At 43.6% G+C, this 15,661-nt stretch overlaps 1 protein-coding gene across 2 annotated transcripts in view; it reads right to left on the reverse strand.

The window, feature by feature from the left end:
* LOC132396947 (CMP-N-acetylneuraminate-beta-galactosamide-alpha-2,3-sialyltransferase 1-like) overlaps positions 1-13,229 on the reverse strand; it is a 56,918-nt gene extending 43,689 nt beyond the window's left edge. The window contains exon 1 of one of the 2 annotated variants that reach the window (XM_059975098.1): positions 12,690-13,229. The gene's annotated coding sequence lies outside the window, so the exon portion shown is untranslated. Of the gene's footprint in view, positions 1-2,116; positions 2,582-12,689 lie in introns of those variants that run through there. The other variant, XM_059975109.1, reaches the window with a different exon arrangement.
* Positions 13,230-15,661: the final 2,432 nt, after the last annotated feature.

Consider the following 15,661-nt stretch of genomic DNA (forward strand, 5'->3'; position numbering starts at 1 on the left):
CTGCAGATCTGAAATAATAACTAAGTGTTGGACAAGAAGGTCAGCATGGATCTTGTGGACTGAAGGGCCTGTTCTCTGTTACACTGCTCCATGGCTATGACTCAGCAGCACAGCTAGCGATTACGGAAACAGAGTTACTGTTTCAGGTCAAAGACCCTTCATCAGAGAATGCAAATCACAGTCCTTCACTCTGAGTGGAAAGGTTTCCCCTCGTCTTCCCTTTAAACATTTCACTTTCACCCTTAACCCATGACCTCACCAGACCTCAGTGAAAAAAGCCTGCTTGCAGTTACCTATCTACATCTCTCAAAACTTTGTATACCTCTATCAATCTTCTACTTTTAGGTTCCTTCAATCTTCTACGTTTTAGGGAATTAAATATTAACCTATTCAACCTTTCCATTTAAGTCAGATCCTCAAGTCACGGTAGCATTCTTGTAAATTTTGTCTGCTTCTTTCAATTTATTGACACCTTTCTTGGAGGCAGGTGGCCAAAATTGCACACAATACTCCAAATTAGGCCTCACCAGATTCTTCTGTCATTTCAACTTTGGATCCCAACTTTTGCACTCAGTACATTTATTTACGATGACCAATGTGCCAAAAGCTTTCCTTATGACTCTAGCTACACGTGAATAACAGATTTACAAAGAATTACAAGGAATTATGGAGCAATATTCCCACCCAGATCCCTCTGTCAGAGCCACTCTCTGGTTTCTCCCACAAAGCTTCTACCTCAACTTGAATGCCAAGCGACTGAACCTTCTTGACCCATCTCTCATGCGGGACCTTTTGAAGACCTTGCCAAAATCCCTATAGCCATCATCCACTGCCTTCCCTTCACCAACTTTCCTGGTAACTTGCTCGAAAAAATCTACCTGATTGGTTAGGCATGACTTGCCATGCATAAAACAATTTCTAATCAGTCCCTGTCAATCCAAAGACTTATATATTTGGTCGCTAAGAATAGCTTTTCCACTACTGATGTCAAGCTGACCAGCCTATAATTGCCTGTCTTATTCTTAGAACCATTCTTAAAAAAATGGAATAGCATGATTTTGCTACAGGTGTTCCCCCCTTTACAAAGGTAGAGTGTTCCTATGAAACCTTTCTTAAACCAAAATGACATAAAGTGAAGAAGCATTAATTTATATGGGAAAAATTTTCGTAAGAGCGAAAATCCTCTTTGTAATGCGAAAACAGGTCACTAATGTAGGTCTTTTGTAAAAGCAAAGTGGCGTAAAGTGAACATTTGTAAATAGGGGAACACCTGTACTTCTGTGTAAGCACCTGCAATTTCTACATTAACTGTCCAGAGGGTCCAACAGAACACCTCGTTAGGCCCTGGGGATTTATCCACCCTAATTTACCTGAAAACACACAACGCCTCCACTTCTGTAATATGTATACAGTCCATGACCTCACTACTGCATTGCCTCACTTCTATAAACTCTGTGTCCATCGCCTAATTCAATACTGATTGAAAAAAATCAATACAAGTCTCCTCCATCTCTTTTTTCTGCTTCTCTGCTGAGGCAAACTCCTGCCTTCTTTTAGACTTCCTGATTTCCTTCTGAAGTGTTCTCTTGCATTTCTTATTCTCCATAAGCACCTCATGTGTTCCTACCTGCCTGTACCTGACATGCACACTCTTCTTTTTCTTAACCAGAGCCTCAGTATCACACAAAAATCAATGTTCCCTAAACCTGTCATCCTTAGCTTTTATTCTGACAGGAACATAGAAACCCTGTATTCTCTACATTTCACTTTTGAAGGCCTCCGATTTACCAAGCACACCTTTGCCACAAAACAACCTTTCCCAATCCACACTTGTCATATCTTTTCTGATATAATCAAAATTGGTCTTTCTCTAAATAAGAATCTCAACCCTGAAACTGTTGCATTGCCATAACTAAATGCAAGGTGTTTCCCTACACCATGTTCTGTCACCTGCCCTGTCTCTTCCTAATAGATCTAGAATCACACTCTCTCTCTCCAGTTAGGGCTTCGTTGTACTGATTAAGAAAACCTTCATGAACACACTTGACAAACTCTTCCCCATCTGCTCCTTTTACATCATGGGAGTCCTAGTCAATAAATAGAAAATTAAACTTACCTACTATCACAACCTTATGTTTCTTGCAATAGTCTGCTGCCTCTCTGCAAATGTTCCCTCTAAATCCCAGAAACTGTTGGGTAGTCGAAAACATAATCCCATTAACCTTTGCTTCTTCATCAGCTCTACCTATAAAGCCTCACTTGATGAGCTCTCCAGTCTGTCCTGTCTGAACACTGATGTGATGTGTTCCCTGACTAGTAATTCCACTCCTCCCCCTTTAATTCCTCTAACTTTGTCGTCATCTACAACAACTGAACTCTGAAACACTGAGCTGTCAGTCCTGCCCCTCCTGCAACCAAGTCTCACTAATGACTATGATTCACAATTCCACATGCTGAACCATGCCCTAAAGATCAGCAACCATTCCTACAATACCCCTTGCATTGAAATGTTCACGGCTCAGAATATTAGTCCCACCATTCTCAACCTTTTGATTCCTGACTTTGTAGGTAGGCTTAACGACATCTTTCTCCACAACACTCCACTATCTGTTCCGTCGTTCTGGTTCGGATCTCTCCACAACTCTAGTTTAAACCCCCACTCCCTGTGCAGCACTAGAAAATCTTCCTGCTAGGATATTAGTCCCCCTCTAGTTCAGGTGGAAACGGTACCTTCTATGCAGGTCCCACTTTCCCAAGAGAGCCCAATAATCCAAACAGCTGAAGCCCTCCCTCCTGCACATCTCCTTAGTCATGTGTTAAACTATTTCTGGTCTTAATAAAGTCAAACTTGGTGTGGGTTTACGTAGGAACATTTTATTACTGAACTGCTGCTCAACCCAGTGCACATGCCAACTGCTCAGCATCGTAACTTTCGGTCCGGGTGTACCTCTAGGGACTGAAATTCTTTATTATGCATGCATGAAAACACACCACTTTCTGAGGAAGAGAGCCCAATGGTCCAAAAAGCTGAAGCCCTCCCTCCTGCACCATCTCCTTAGCCGCACGTTAAGCTACATGATCGTCCTACTCCTGGCCGCACTAGCACATGGCCTGGGTAGCAATCCTGACATCACAACCCTGGAGGTCCTGTCCTTCGTGTTTGCATCGAACAACCTGAACTCACTTTGCAGGACCTTTTATATACTTTTATATAATGCTTTATTCTTTATAACTGTTGAACAGTTGCTTTTTGCTGCATGTAGCACCAACACACCACAGCAAATTTCTAATACGTGTAAATGTGTATGGTGAGTAAGGTTGATCCTTAATGCTTGAAAGCTCGCCAGCACCTCTACCTCCTCAAGAAGCTAAAAAAATTTGGCATGTTCGCTTTGACCCTCACCCATTTTCATTGATGCACCATCAATCCAGATGCCTCATGGCTTGGTACAGCAAATGCTCTGCCCATGACCTCAAGAAACAGCAGAGAGTTTTGTATATAGCTCAACACATCATAGAAACCAAACTCCCCTCCATGACGAAGGGTCTTGGCCCAAAACGTCGACAGTGCTTCTCCGTGTAATACTTACCCAACAGGCTGGTATATGTCTAGGGTAAAAGGAGATCCAGCCACTCACTAACCCCACCTCCCCCGTACACACAGGTGCTGTGAGAATCGAGTTTATGCTTCGCGCCCGCCAACAGTATCAAAGCCACCACAAATACCGTTATGAAATACACTTTAAAGAGTTTACTAAAATTAAAAGAGTATTAGGCAATACAATATATATATATGCAAGGAAAAAACAAAAGGCGCCAACTTATCAAAGTTCAGTCTGTTTAGTGAACTCGTTGGAGCTCAACCATCGAACCATTCGACCCCTCGTCGCTTGCCTCCGACTTCCACGTCTTCCACCCCGGACTCCCCGGTGGTCGTCCGAGTGCACGTCCACCTTCCTCGGCGTCTTCCTCCCGACTCTCTTCACACCACCAGCCCGCGCAACCCCTCCCCCAAGTTCCCAGCCTCACAAAACACAATAACATTCCCCATTGATTAACAAATGAATACAATTACCATATCAGCCATTCTAAAGCGAAACAACGGCGAGAGAAACACTTATCAGACAAAGAAGCATTCCTACTCGTAACAGACCAAAGAAGCCATTCTGAGTAACATACACAGGACATTGTACATCCGTATAGATGCTGCCTGGCCTGCTGTGTTCCACCAGCATTTTGTGTGTGTTGTTGTTCCCCTCCATGACTCTGAGTGTGCTTCTCAGTGCATCGGTGAAGCAGCTAATACTATCAAAGATCCCATCCATCCCAGTCATCCTCTCTTCTGCCATACCCTGTCTAACCCGTCATGTAGAAAATATAAAAGCCTGAAAGCATACAGCACCAGGTCCAAGGACAGCTTCTATCCTACTGTTGTAAGACTGCTTAGCCTTTCCCTAGGTATGACAAAATAGACTCTTGACATACAATCTACCCTGTAGTGACCTTGCACCTTACTGGGTATCTGCACTGCACTTTCTCTATAACACTTTAGTCTGCACTGTTACTGTTTAGCCTTGTACAATCTCAATGTGCCATTGCATAAATTGATCAGTATGGATGGTATGCAATTCCAGAATCTTGGCACATGTGACAACACTAATAAACAAAATTGTACATGTAAAACTTAATATTTATTCAGTTATTATGTTGAGTTTGCTGTGATGCAAATTGGCTCCATTGTACTGTACATTTTACAACGACTGGATTGATTGCTGAAACCCTTGGGAAAATCCTGAGGCTACAGGAATTGAAGGTGATCTAAAACAAGGCCTCAAGTGCCACCTTCAAGTTTTAAGTCTAACTGCACCAACCCTTTAACACCAATGTCTGGACATTTATTAGCCATAGATTTGAGGATCTATTCTTATAGAACACTGCAGCTTTGTACAGGCCTTTCAGCTCATGATGTCATGCCAACATTATAAACTACTCTATGATCAATTTAACCATTTACTCCTACTAGCCCTTTATTTTTCTATCGTCTAAGTGTTTTTTAAATACCAGTAACGTATCTACCTCTACCACCAACCCTAGCGGAATGTCCCCAACATGCAATGTGTAAAAAATTTCATCCGCCATCCACCCTTTCACTTTCCTATCACCTTAAAATTATCCCCGCATCTATTAGCCACTTCCGTCCTTGGGAAAAGGTCTCTGACTGTCTATTCAATCTAGGTTGCCTTTTCAGCATTTTCCATTTAGCATTTAGATTTTCAGCCCCTGAGGTTTTTTGAGTTTCACTTCTGCATTTACACATTCTGTTGCTGTCATTGCAGAACTGTGCCATGAAGAAAAATTATATATTATGTATTCATTTAGACCAAAGCCAATATCGGTGTGCTTAGCCCTCTGCTCTACTCTCTTCATGCGTGTGACCGCAAGGATAGATACAATGCTATATTTTAGTTTGCTGATGATAACACTATTCTTGATCAAATCAAGGGTGGTGATGTTTCAGTATGTCGGCGAGAGATTGAAAAACTGATTGAACAGTTCCACAGCAACAACCTCCCAGTCAACATCAGCAAAACCAAAGAGCTGATTGTTGACTCCAGGAGAAGGAAACCAGATGCTCACAATTCAATCCGCAACATGGGATCAGAGGTGGAAGGGGTCAGTAACTTTAAATTCCTTGGCGTTAGCACATCATGGAATTTTTCTGGGAACATTGCAAACACCATTACAAAGAAGCAACACCAGCACCACTACTTTCTTAGGTGTTTGCACAGATCTAAAACTTTGACAAACTTCTATAGATGCACAGCAGAGAGTATCCTGACAAGTTGTATCACAGCTTGTTATGGAAACACCAATTCCCAGGAACAGAAAGGCTCAGTACATCACAGTCAAAGCCCTTCCCATTACTGAGCACTACCACAAGAAATCGGCATGCATCATCAAGAACCCCCACCATCCAGGCAATGCTCTCTTCCTACTGCTGCCACCACGAAGCAGGTATAGGAATCATAGGTCCCACACCACCAAGTTCAGGAACAGTTATTACCCTTCAACCATCAGGCTCCTGAACCAGCGTGGATAGCTTCATTCACCACAACTCTGAGCTGATTCAACAACCTATGGAATCACTTTCAGGTACTCCACAACTCATGTCGTTGGCATTATTTATTTACTTATTTGAACAAATTCTCTTCTTTTGCACCTTGGTCAGTCTTTGTGTGAAGTTTTTCTATTGTATTTCTTTGTTCTACTGTGAATGCTAGCAATAAGCTGAATCTCAGGGTAGTATATAGTGACATATACTTACTATACTTTGATAGTAAATTTACCCTGAATTTGAATGTCATCAACAACTGCCTACAAAGGGCCCTATGGAAATAATGTTTTAGCAAACTTGCTCTTTTATTTTTTGACTGATTCAGCACTCAGCAGATCTTCCCAGTTCACTCTGAACACATAATTAAGGTCAATGTCCTTGTGATTTACTGAGGAAATTGGAGGTGGCAGTTTTCAGAATGAATGTTAATCCAATCTCACCACAGATAGCTTGAATTTATGTACACCATTCCACGGCACGTCTCTACAACGAACAGGGGAGTTCTCTCGTGCTGAGCAACCTTTATCTTTGGACCCGCAGGTAAAACACAGCGTGCATTCAGTCATTAATCTGACAACTTCTTGAATTTGTCGCCGTCGTCGTCGCTAGGGTTGCATCTGGAATTTCCAGTTGGCGGACGATTTCCCTCCATGCCGCTCTGTGCCGACACTTGTCGTTAACGTTGTTGTTTTGATCCTTTATTGAGACTGACACATTGAGAAATCATGTACTTGGTAGCTTATAGCAGCGGTTTGCCTTTGCCTTCTGCCGGATGAGTTTAAAGAGATCACGGGACTTCCGGTAAGATGGCGATTGCTTAGCTGCTCCAAACTTTTGTTCCACTATTTTTGCTATCTTTGCACTAAATGTCTCCATTTTTTAAACCTTAGTTAGGAACTTTATTTGGTTTCTTTCACTTGCCTGTAAACACATCTACCTTACAATGTCTAACAAGAGTTCTAAATCCGGGAGAAAGGAAGTTTCGGCTCTGCCTCCTGAGACCCTCGCTGCGCTGGAACAACACTGAGATGATATTTTAAAGGAATTTAGAACCGCTTTCAAACAGCTGGAAGCCAAACTGGAATGGATCAACGATAGAGTGGACAAACATGCTGAACACTTATCTCGCATGGATTCGACTTCTGAAGATTTAGAAAGTCGTGTTCGATACTTGGAGACTCTCTGTTCCAGCCTAGAGGGAAAATGTAACAAACTCCTTTCCAAAATGGTGGATCTCGAAAATCAGAGCAGACGCTGTAACCTTCGAATTCTTGGGTTGCCAGAGGCCACCGAACAGGGATCAACCGTGAAGTTTTTCGCTGAGTTTCTCTGTGAGATATTCGGGAAAGATTTGCTACTGAACCCACCTGAGCTCGAAAGGGCACACAGGGTCTACGCTCCCCCCGGAATTCTGGGCTCCTGCCCGCGACCGGTAATTTTGTGCTTTCATCAACACCAGGTAAAACACCGTCTGATTATGGAGGCACGTCGCAGAGGTACTTTTACTTTCCAAAATACAGTCATTTGCTTTGTGGAGGATTTTGCACCCCAGATCTTAAAGATGCGCGCTGAGTTTAAAGACATAATGAAAGTGCTTTTTGATCGTGGTTTTAAACCCTCTCTGCAATCCTGCCGATTTACGAATCACGCTTAATACTGGAAAATATAAGTGGTTTAAGTCAGTGAAGGAGGCTGAGGCATTTGTTGCAAGTCTTCCGGCTATCCAGCCATCTTCGGAACCCGATCGGAACTCCTAAAATGGTGGATAAGTACTTCTTGCAGTAAAATTACTTTTTCCGGACTCAGACTTTACTTGAATCACTCAGACACTATTTATTGAAACTCTAAGGGCTGTTGACAATCTCTCCCTGGATTTGGTGTGTCTTTTTTTAAATAGACATTCTGTGCTTAATGTTTCCCTATGATAGTACTTGTGTAATCTATCTTATTCTTGTTTAAATAGTACTTGTGTAATCTATCTTATTCTTGTATAACTTTATCTATAGAGTTCTACAATTGACTCTAACTTGTTTTGGAGGTTTGAAGTCTTTATTGAAGGCCTCCCTGTTTGTTGGTTCACAGTTTAACTGCAGATTATTTCTTATTATTTATTTATTTATTTATTTGTTTGTTTGACCTTTTTTCCAATTTTTGATTTTGTTTTCCTCTCTGTAAATGGTTGATAAGTACTCTTCTTGAATCTATAATTTTCCCCTTCCTCCCTTTTTTTCCCCTTTCTCTTCCTTTATTCTTCCATAATTTTTCGCGGCTAGGTTAGTTTTGGTTTTCTTCCGATTTTCTCTGTATTAAGTTTTATATTTTTGCAGAAGATGTCCCAATTTGTAGTTATGTTTTCTAGTGCATAAACTAGTTACTATTTGCTATAGTATTTATACGGAACTGCTGTTAATGACACAGAACTGGAAGCTATATTTGGGTTAATTTTTTTGGTCGAGCTAACTGCTTTTTTTGGTAGCCGTCTAGTTTTGGGTTGTGTGGGTGGGGTGGGTCTTCCAGTTCCAACATCACTCACTGTATTTATTGTTTTTCTCTATTGCTCAGGACAGGTTTATGTTTTGATTTTACAAATCTGTGTTTACATTTTTGCTCCCAGACTGCTATTGTATTGCTTGACTTTTTATATGCCTGCTGCCTTTTATGCATTAGTAATCGTGCTCCGGACCGGGTGTTGCGGCGGCCGGCGACCGTGGCGAGGACACCGGGGATGGAGCAGCAGGGCCTGGGCTCAAAGTGGCAGCACCAGTGGCTGCTGATCCTGGGCATGGAGGCGGAGGGCTGCGAGCAGACGTTGCAGTCGCAGGTGGGCTCCTGGGAAAAAATAACAGAAAACACATTTTCATCCTTAAGATCTTGTCCAACCCTCCTTTGGAAGAGACGCATTCTCACGGTTCCTGCTGTGTTTCTCCCACCTCCGCCTCCTCCGTCTGCCGCCGCTGCTGCTATCCCGCCACCGTCTTGAATCTTGAATTTGTAGCGATTAAAACTGGCTGTTTTGTTCTGTGCGTTTTACAAGACTGGATTAGCTCTCAAAACATTTTGAGAAGTCCCAATGTTACAAGGAAACATTTTATAAATGCAATCCACCTTTTTACAAGTATTTTATCACTGGGTCTACCAGACATCCCACCTCTCCCAGAAGTTCTGGGAGTCTCCCGCATATTGATAGCAGCTCCCTGACGCCTGCAAATTATATGCAATATCCCGGAAATTGATTTTTTTGAGGCGGAGAGGGAGAGTGCCAGCAAGAGAGAGCATCCTGATTGGTCTCTCGTTGTGCTAAGTAGACCTATCAGTTTTCTCTGTGGGCGGGCTTTACAGTCGACCTCAAAAGTAATGACAGTGTTGCTCACTACACTGTTTGCAACAGTAACTTTTCTATTGCCCATAGTGAGTTAAATGACTGTAAAAGACATGTTGATGTGAGTTTAACAAGTGTCATTCATTCATTACTGTAGCAAATGTTATTTAAATTAGCTGGCTAGCTGCTAAAGAGCTTCTTCTTCTTCGGTTGTCCATCGGAATCCGATGACGATGTCCACTCCTTTAAAGGTGAGATTTTGATGACTATCCTGGACCCACAAGCTCTATTGAGGTGGGACATGTATATGTGGTAGTGGTGGTGGTAGTGATGGCAACCATGGCTGCATTTCTCCTGGCTCTCTTCTGCTGTCTTCTGGTTGTTCTTTCCATCTCCAGAATACCAACCCCATCCCTACACAGCTGTCGCCAAGTGTTACGGTCAGCAGCAATATCCTCCAGGTCCTCAGGTCTGATGTTGCACTTCCTTAAAGCATTCTTCATCTGATCCTTATAGTGCTTCTTCAGCCCTCCAGCTGAGCGACGACCATGATGTAGCTGGCCATATAACACTCTGTGGGGTAGCTGACAAGGGGGCATCCTTATCACGTGCCCCAGCCGCTCCGTATGGCACTGGGTGATCATGGCCTCAATACTTCTGCAGTTGGTCTTTACAAGTATTTCCGTGTGAGGCACCCGCTCATGCTAAGTAATTCCTAGGATGCGCTGAAGGCAGCTGATGTGGAAGCGCTCCAAGGACTTGAGTTGACGGCTGTAGGTTACCCAAGCTTCACAACCATAAAGGAGGGTGCTGACACAGACCGCTTGGTAAACAGCGACCTTTGTGGAGGGACGAAGGCTCCTGTTCTGAAAGACTCTACGCTGAAGTCTCCCAAAGGTAACTGACACCTGTTTAATGTGGCTCTGGATGTCATTGTCAATGCCGCTCTCCTCAGAGAGAATGCTCCTCAGATATTTGAAAGATGGCAATATTGACATCTTTTCATCACCAACGGTGAAGGTAGGTTGAGTGGGTGGGACACTGGTACTTCATTGGCAAACCATTTCTGTCTTGGTGCAATTGACAGTCAGCCCCATTCTGCTGTACTGCCACAGCAAGGACAGTCTGAAGATGCTCCTGAGTATGGGCAACAAGAGCACAGTTGTCTGCATATTGCAGCTCCAGGACCCACTCTCAATGCAGTTTGGTGGTTGCAAGGAGCCTCCTGATGGTAAAGAGGTTGCTATCTAATCTGACATTCACTGCCACATTGCTGCTGTCTTCAATCTCCTTGTGAAGAAGCTTGGTAACACACAAGAAGAAGATGTTAAAGAGCACTGGCGCTAGCAGCCCCCCCCCCCCCCCCCGCCTCACCCCTGTGCGTACAAGGGAGAGCTCGGACTCTTGTCCTCCTATGGTCACCCGAGCAGTCATCCCATCATGGAACTGGCAGAGGATGTTAACAAATTTACTGGGACAGCCAAACCTGAGGAGAACATCCCATAAGAACTCTCTTTGCACAGTGTTGAATATTTTGGAGAGGTCAACAAAGGCCATAAACAGGTCTTGGTGTTGCTCCCAACAATTTTCCCGAAGCTGCCGGGCTGTGAAGTTCATGTCGATCGTGCTCCTGTTCTTCCTAAATCCACACTGCGATTCGGGCAGCATCGACTCGGTGACGTTGCTGATGAGCCTCTGAAGCATCACCTTAGCCAGGACCTTTCCAGCAACAGAAAGGAGTGATGTGCCCCGACCATTGCCGCAGATGGTCTTGTCACCCTTGTTCTTATAAATTATAATGATGTTTGCATTTCTCCATTGCTGTGGGATGTTCTCCTCAGTCCAGGCCTTGGTGATGTACTGGTAGAGGGTGCGCAATAGGCCGGCCTTAACAAACCAAGGACTGGCAGCCTCCTGCAGTCAAGATGTGGGACCGGTTGTCCTGGGTTCACACTTGCCACCGGGATTTACCTCATCATGGTGAAGATGGTGCCACTGGGGATGGCACACACCCTGTGGCACTTTAATATCTTCCTCGTGCAGGTCTCCACCTCTGACCACAGTGAATAATATCAGGCTAAGGAGCTACTCCATTGATATCCTACATGATGAGGCCAAACTCCCTGTAGACTTGCTTAAAGTTGTAATAGAATAAAATAAACTCCATGATAATATAACATAAGTACATATTTTAATGTCACATCTTCTGCATCTTCCCCCCAGCTTGGTTTACAGATTAGACAAAATATAATACTAAACAAAGTATTACATACACCCTTGGAGGTCGACGGGGGGGTTATGACAGCAATACACTATTATCCGATATTCAGCACTTCATAAAACACACCATTTACAGGTTTAAGTTAAAATATCGTTATCACTGTCCGCAACACACTCGAGTACCATTGCGGGAAATCGCACTCTGAAGTTGAACAAATTTCATGGCATACGTCGCTGATGTTAAACCTGATTCTGATTCTTTTAAGTTCTAAATGGAACCGCAACAGCCCCTCAACATCAATGTGCGGACATGGATTAGCAATAGATTTGGGGATCCATTCCTGTGACATTTTTAAAATTCCATCGAGGATGCTTGTGGAAAATTCTACCATGACACGACACGGAGCGTGAACCATCTGCCACTTCTCCACCTGCCTTAAAGGTAGGGGAGGGAGTTTTCATGGTGGTGGAGTGCGGGGCGGGGTTGCTAAAGAGCTTGCAACGATTTAATACCAAGAATAGTCGCTTTTTCTGTATTAATCTGAGTCTTACTGGTTACATTGAATAGATATAGGACCTTGATTTTTCAGACAATTCTCCAACGTGCCCATATAAAAAGAACTTTAATGAGATCATTAAATGTGAGGAAACTTAATTTCCTGGGCGATGACATCAGAAAGGGGGAAATAAAATGCGAGGCCGTATGCCGGGCAAACGCGGAGGAGAAAATATATGGAGACTGTGAAAACTAACAGATCTAGATGTGCGCGACATCATTGACGCTGAGAGGGATCGTTCGAGGGTGGAGAGCCGTTATCGCCCAAGGCACATGAAAAACAAGACTCAATCGTGATCACCGACCCACCCTACTTCCTCCAAAAGTTTACAATTTCAACCTCCATTTAAACCGTCAGGCGCCTCGTTTAATTCGTTTCTACTAAATCATTTCGCATGCAACACGATTCAATGTTATCAAAGCGAATGGTTTGGGGGAAATTAACAGTTGATTTTTGTGGTACAAAGTGCTGGACTTACCCGACAATGAGAATTTTCAGTCCTTAACCAGTCTGCACTTTGAGATAAAGGTCAGGAAGTTAATACAAGTTAAACTTTGCAGCAAAAACTTCTGAACGGTTTTGTTCACTCGGCGAGATCGTTTCTCATCATTGAAATTAGTTCTTCAGCATTTTGTGTGTATTGCTCGGGATTTCCAGCATCTCCAGAATTTAGTATCTCTGGTTCTCCCGTCACTCTCTTAAGAAATTGAATCGCCTGAAACGAATGGCGGAACGTAAGGCAGGCTCCACCTAGCTGCCAACAAAACTGTACGGTCTATGTAAGAAGTTCAAATTTTTCGAAACCCGGCCGGTTCGCGAGCGAGTTGGGCTATGCGGCACTAATCCTTCCTTGACCACACATGGGACGATGGAGTCATGGAAAGTTTAACAAGCACGAGACTCTCTGCAGAGGCTGGAAATCAGACACAAAATGCTGGAGGAACTCATCCGGCGGGACAGCATCTACGGAAAGGAGTCAGCAGGCGGCACTTCGGGGAGGTGTCGACTGTTTACTCTTTCCCATGGAAGTCAAAAGTGATCTTTGCGTAGAGAAGTTCGCGAGAGTTCGTCGCTGTCAATTAAAGGTACCTGGAAGAATTGGAATATGGTGGGATTAATGTAGAATTAGCGGAGCCAGTCGTGATCAGATTCACCGTTGTCTCTTCAGTTGTCCACTGCCTCCTACAGGAGAACCAGAAGACAGGCGGGGGATTTGGAAGTTTAATGTCGATCTGTTGACCCCTGAGATCATGGAGAACTAAGGAGGGATTACGGAGATTGAAGAACCGTGTAATCCCTCTTTGATTGTCCTATGGAATGGTGGGAAGTGGCCAAGGAGTTTTTTTTTTGTCCACAAAAGGGTCAAAGCAAGGCAGAATCGGAGGGAATTGTGTCAACTCCAGACAGACTTGCAGCAACTTTTCCTTCTGCAATATGTGGGTGGAGGTGAGGAAGGAACTCTGTGAGGTGAAGGTCTGACAAGCCCAGCTCTTTGCTTGAGAATCCCCTAAGATCATCTTCAGATCTAAGATCCACACAGTGGAGAAGGTTGAGATGTGCTCCAACTTAATCCTCCAAGAGGCTCACTGGGGGAGCTCTGTGATGCATAGCTTTTCAAAAGGGGATGGCTTGGCTGTATCCTTGCATATATAAACTTAAAGAATCTGCAGATTCTTCTATGCCAGTCCGCATGACAGAAGAGCTGCAGACTGTAGAATCTCTCAGAACCTCCTGTCATTGAAAGAGTCTGGAACAACCCGCTAACAGTGGAAGAGCTTACTAGCCCAGGTGTGACGTGGCAGCACTAGCCGAGGCAGCCAGACATCAGTTGCGGCTCAGCGCTCGTACTGGTTACACGTGCATTTGTTGTTAGCTGATATTTTGTGTTCACTGTTGACTTTGTGTTTAATTTCACTGTGACAATGTCAAAAGGAGCTGCAGATACCCCTATGGGTAACCAAGTATATGGGAGGATGTGCATAGGTCTGGAGCTCCACAGGGTCCTAAAGTCCACCTGCACTGAGCCAGCTTAAATAAGGGATTTGAGCATAGGTGTTTTTTGGTATCTGCGGGGTTCCCAGAACTAATAAGGAGGGATTCTGAAATCCAAAGGTTCTATATTCTGAAATGCAACTGGCCCCAAGGATTTCGGACAAGGGATTGTGGACCTCTACCTATTAAAACTTCTCTTAAATGTTGCAATCAAGCTCACATGCACCCCTCATGTTGGTAGCTCAGTCCACAATCTCACAACACTCTGAGTGAAGAAGTTCCCCTTCCCCAATGTTCTCCTTAAACCTTTCACCTTTCACCCTTAACCCATGACCTCCAGGTTAACCAACCACAGTGGAAAAAGCCCACTTGCATAAACCCTATCTGTACCCCTCATAATTTTGTATACCTTTTTCAAGTCTCCTTGCAATCTTCTATGTTCTTAGGAATAAGTTCCTAAGATATTCAACCTTTCTTATAACTCAGGTCCCCTAGACCCGGCAATAAACTTGTAAGCTTTCTCTGTACTCTTTCAAACTTGTTTACTATAGTTTGGTGATCAAAACTGCACTCAATACTCCAAATTATACTCCATCTTATAAACTTCAACATAGCATCCTATCTCCTGTACTCAGTACATTGCTTTATGAAGATCAATGTGCCAAAAGTTGAGGTTACAAATTCTCTCTATCTGTGACACCACTTTCTATGAATTATGCACCTGTCTACTGAGATCCTGATGTTCAAGCACTCTCCTCAGTGCCCTACTGGTCGCTGTAGAAGGCTTACTCTGGTCGGTCCTGCAGAAGTGCAAAACCTCACACTTTTCTGCATTCGATTCCATCTGCCATTCTTCAGCCCGCTTTCCCATCTGGTCCAGATCCTGCTGCAAGCCACGATAGCCTTTCTTACTGTCCACTACACCCTCAATCTTTGTGTCATTCACAAATTTTCTGATCCAGTAAACCACATTATCATCCAGATGATCATTGTTATAGATGGCAAACAACAAAGGGTCTAGCACCGATCCCTGTAGCACACCAACAATCACAGACATCCAGTCAGAGAGGCAGCAACCTACTATCACTCTCTGGCTTCTCCACAAAGCCAGTGTTTAATCCAATTTACTACCTCGTCTTGAATGCCAAGCAACTGCACCTTTTTTGACCAACCTCCCATGCAGGACTTTGTGAATTGACTTACTAAAGTCCATGTGGACAACATCCACTGCCTCGCCTTCATCCACTTTCCGGGTAACTTAATCAAAAAACTATAAGATTAGTTAGACATGAACTACCAAGCACAAAGCCACGCTGACTACACTTAATCAGTCCATGTCTATCCAAATACTTATATATCTGGTCCCATATACCTTCCAATAACTTCCCCACACTGATGTCAGACTCACTGGCCTGTAATTTCCTGGTTTATGTTTAGAGCCTTTTTTTAACAGTGGAA

This window comes from Hypanus sabinus, chromosome 1, assembly GCF_030144855.1.
Source record: "Hypanus sabinus isolate sHypSab1 chromosome 1, sHypSab1.hap1, whole genome shotgun sequence".
NCBI lineage: Eukaryota > Metazoa > Chordata > Chondrichthyes > Myliobatiformes > Dasyatidae > Hypanus > Hypanus sabinus.